Consider the following 4,520-nt stretch of genomic DNA (forward strand, 5'->3'; position numbering starts at 1 on the left):
AATTATTGATTTAAAATAAGTAAATAATAAATTAATAAATAAATATATTAAATAATAATAATAATATTCTTAAACAATTAGGGTATAAAAATATTATAAGTAAAAGTAATAATTACGAAAAAAATAAAAAAAAATAAAATAAAAATAATAATAATCAAAAAAGTAAAATAACAGTAATAAATAATAATTTAAAAACAAAAAATAATAATTTAATTAAAGTAAGCAAATAAAAAATAATAAAATAAATATAATAAAAATGATAATAATTAAAAAAAAATAAAAATAAATATATCTAAAAAATAAAAGTAAAATAATTGAATTGCAATAAATAAATAATAAGTTGTGTAATAAATATAATAAAAAAGGTGCGTGGAGTCCCTACACGGAAAAGTAGTGATATTCAGAAATGTCATTTTGTATGAAAGAAAACTAGAACATTTAAATTCATTATGCACATTTTATAAAGCAAAGTCTAAATGGAATTTTGAAAATATGTCTCTTCGTTGCGTAACCATCTCTCTTTTGTTTGTACTCTTCGAATTGGGTTGTCATATTATAATTTGTATATCTTATATCATGGTGTTTAGTCAATTTCTTGTATTCATTATTGGCGTTGCATTTGTATTGCGCACAAAACTGGGCCAAAGTCAAATGAATTTTCTTTTTATTTTTCTTTGCAGTTTTTCAATAAATTTAAATAAGTTTCTTAATAAATTTAAATAAGTTTTTTAATAAATTTAAGTAAATTTACATGTATTTTCATTTATATTTAATTATCAATAAATTTTTTTAAAATTATTTGCCCTAGTTGTCCATTTTATTTTCTCATGCATTTCAGTCGATTTTTGTATAGAAATTTGACCGGCGTAGAAGCAAAATGCGAAACAATCATACATATATTATGTCGTTTGCACATTTGTCTGTATGTTTGCGAAAGCAAATGTTCTACAAAAGCATATTTCTATACTTAAACAAAATTATTTGAACCAAACCATACTTAAGACAACGCCACGAAAGTGTCAATAGTGGTGTTGGTGGTAAGCACATAAAAAGTCACAATGTGAACGCAGGTTCGAATCTCGACGGACTTAGTCTTTAATTTTTGCATTTTAACATCGTAATACTATACTAATAAATATTTTTCTTACTAATAGAAATTAAATTTATCACAGCAATATACCTAATATATGTACATACATATACATAATATTGCTGTGATAAATTTAATTTCTATTAGTACGAAAAATATTTATTAGTATAGTATACGATGTTAAAAGGCATACATCTTTCTATCCTATCTTGTGTATCTGCACATGCTCATATGAATGCATATGAATGTATGCATGTGCGCGTTCGGAAATTCAAAGAATTCGCACAAAAAAAAAGAGAGACGAAAGAAATAAAGTCACATAAAATAGTTGATTTTTTTTTTTTTTTTCTTAAAAATTTTTCAATTATTTTAAGTATGAAATTAGTTCAAAAACTAAAAAATTATTTGATTTGAATAACTAAAACAAATTACATGAATTATGTCTTGATATCGCGTACTTTAAATTTTATTCAAAAAAAAAACCGAAAGATAATTTGAAGTATTCTATAACGCAAAATTTCTTTCGTTCATTTTTCAAAACAAACTTTTGTTTGATTGTTCATCCTTAGGAAAATATTTATTAGCAGAAATTACATAAATTCGAACATATATATAGTATAATTAATTTTGTTTATAAACGTTGTAATATAACCTGCCATTTGAACGACATAATCGACTAGATCGGCGCATTGCTAAAAAAAAAATTTGTTGTGTCGCAGGTTTGATACTTGTCATTAGTTTCATTGTGGTTTTCAGATTTTCCTTTTGTCATGGTTAAATATTTTGACTAAATTATTTCAATTTGCGGCGCACATCTAGCTTCTGAAATGATCTCGAACCGATTTACCGTTTATTTTATTTCCATTTTTGCAGCTACCAAACCATTTTTAGCAGCCATCAGCTGCTGATTTCGAGTAGTATTGCGGTGTCATCCTCTCTGAAAAAGTTACCGTATAATGTTTAAAAACGGCCATTCTTGTATCAAAATCCCCACCGTTGCATACTTCCATTTTTACTCCTCGTTTAATTTGTTTATAAAATTCATTTGGTGTATGGATAACATGCAGTAAAAAATTAGGAAATTTCATTTTTGCAAAGGATTTGCGCCATTTGAATTAAAAAATTCAATCGTTTAGACGAATACAGCAGGATTTAAAATTCTCCTTCCTCCAGTAAAGGGATTTCTACTGCTGATGTTATTCTGGACGTTGATGCTTAAGATAAAATCATTGCTGATCGTAATTCTCTGTTTTCGTCGATTATAGATTATGCGAATTAATTTTTCAAAAGTTTTTGCTTTTGATTTAATAAGTGATATCTTAAATTATTAAAAAATATGGTCGAAAAATAAAAATTCTCTAAATATGTATAATTCATTTTTTAAAACCACCGTTTTATATTTTCGAAATTTTATAGTTCATATTACTATCATTTATCTGCATGTTGTATTTTTTAGTTCATTTAAATGTCACGCTGTTTTTTCATATATTGCTAAATCCCAAAAGTTTAAATGCATTTACTGAAATGGTTATAGTGTAAGTCTCTTTTAAAAAAATAATAAAAGCAAAATTATGCGAAACAAATTAGTTATATTATGTCGTTTGACATTTTTTTAGTTTGAAAGCAAATGAATTCTACAAAAGCATATTTCTAAATTTCAACAAAAAAATACCATCGTATATTTCTTACATGTAACCAAACCATACTTAAGACAACGCAAAAATCTCATGTGTGTATGGTAAGCTCTTAAAAAGTTACAATGTGAACGTAGGTTCGAATCAATTTATTTTTAAGGACTGAATAGTCACCAACCAAAAATTTTTGTTTATAAAAACAACAATGCATAAAAATAACCTTATTGTTTTTCGCTGTGCCGAAAGAAACCAATTAAATAAGGAATATACCTAATATACATATACATAATATTGCTGTGAACCTAAATTTAATTTCTATTAGTAAGAAAAATATTTATGTTAGTATTGTTAAAAGGCATGCATTATCCTATCTAAATCTGCAAATAATCAATAATGCATAATTATACGCATTTTCGCGCGCGAGAGAATTCGATAAATTAAAAAAAAAGAGAGAAAAGAAATAAAGTCACATAAAATAGTTGAGAATTCGCAAAAATGAAAGACAAACGAAAGAAAAATAATGCGCAAGCATACATAAGCGTACTGTACTTATTGACCGCATTATTTTTGCGTAAAACCTTGAAATTTATTCATTTTCGATTTTCGAAGAAACATCATTTCTAATATGCCACAACACAATATTAGAAATGAAGTTCATAAACCTCACGCTGTCAGATAAAACGATATACCTCGTCATCGCGGGTCGATTTCCAAAAAATTTAAATGAAGACTAACTACAGAAATGATCCTGTAAAGTATAGCCTTAATTTTTCAACGGCCAACGCAGAGTATTTCAACCAAAATATACGCAAAATAGTTGAGAATTCGCAGAAATGAAAGACAAACGAAAGAAAAAGAAGCATAACTTCAATAATGCACAAGAATACAAACATACATATGCGCAGCAGCAGCAAGGAAAGAGGTAACAATCGGCGATCCATTGTATATTTTTTTCATGCATAACCAAACCATAATTAGGACAACGCAATACAGTGGTGTTGGTGGTAAGCTCTTGAAAAGTTACGACGAGCACGTAGGTTCGAATCCCAACAGAATTTATTTTTAATTGAATATGTCACCAACCAAAAATTTAAACATTGTTCTACAAAAACAACAACAGCATAAGCATGGCAACATTGTGTTGTTGGTAGAAAAGCCGAGCTGTGCCGAAAGAAACGAACAAACGATCGCCGATTGTCACCGCTTCGCTTGCTGCTCGAACATCTTCGCAGACAAGGTTGCGTAGATTCATATTGAGCAAGGTTGCGCAACCTGAATCTATCGCTCCCTTTTCCGAACTCGTATAAGAAGTATAACTTCAATAATTGATTTAAAATAAGTAAATAATAAATTATTAAATAAATATATTAAATAATAATAATATTCTTTAAAAATTCGCGTATAAAAATATTATAAGTAAAAGTAATAATTTCGAAAAAAATAAAATAAAAATACCAATTATGAAAAATTAAAAAAATAAAAATAATAATAGTCAGAAGGCTTTTGATTGGTTCTGGAGACTCTACGATACTGGGAAGTATTACTTTTCCAGCAGCGCAACACATACCAATTGCTTCGTCTCTCCATTTTTTCGCGGAACATTTGGGCATATCTTATCCATCGCTCCAATTTGAATGCTGTTTTGATCGGCGTAGTTAATTTGTGGATCGTAGCTGAATGCCGATCTATTGCTGTGAGCTGAAATCCTATCACGCCTTCTAATTGCTACTGCACGTTGTCTCTCTCTCTGTGCCGTAAGTCGTTGCGAGCGGTCACCGCTAGACTCTCGGGCACGT

The 4,520-nt window shown here is 28.2% G+C and overlaps 1 non-coding gene across 1 annotated transcript; it reads right to left on the reverse strand.

Annotated features, from left to right (window-relative positions):
* Positions 1 to 3,279: 3,279 nt before the first annotated feature.
* On the reverse strand, positions 3,280 to 3,489 carry LOC126757672 (small nucleolar RNA U3). The gene has a single exon (XR_007666764.1). It is a non-coding gene; the product is annotated as a small nucleolar RNA U3 (small nucleolar RNA).
* Positions 3,490 to 4,520: the final 1,031 nt, after the last annotated feature.

The sequence above is a fragment of the Bactrocera neohumeralis genome, chromosome 4, assembly GCF_024586455.1.
Source record: "Bactrocera neohumeralis isolate Rockhampton chromosome 4, APGP_CSIRO_Bneo_wtdbg2-racon-allhic-juicebox.fasta_v2, whole genome shotgun sequence".
Classification (NCBI taxonomy): Eukaryota; Metazoa; Arthropoda; class Insecta; order Diptera; family Tephritidae; genus Bactrocera; species Bactrocera neohumeralis.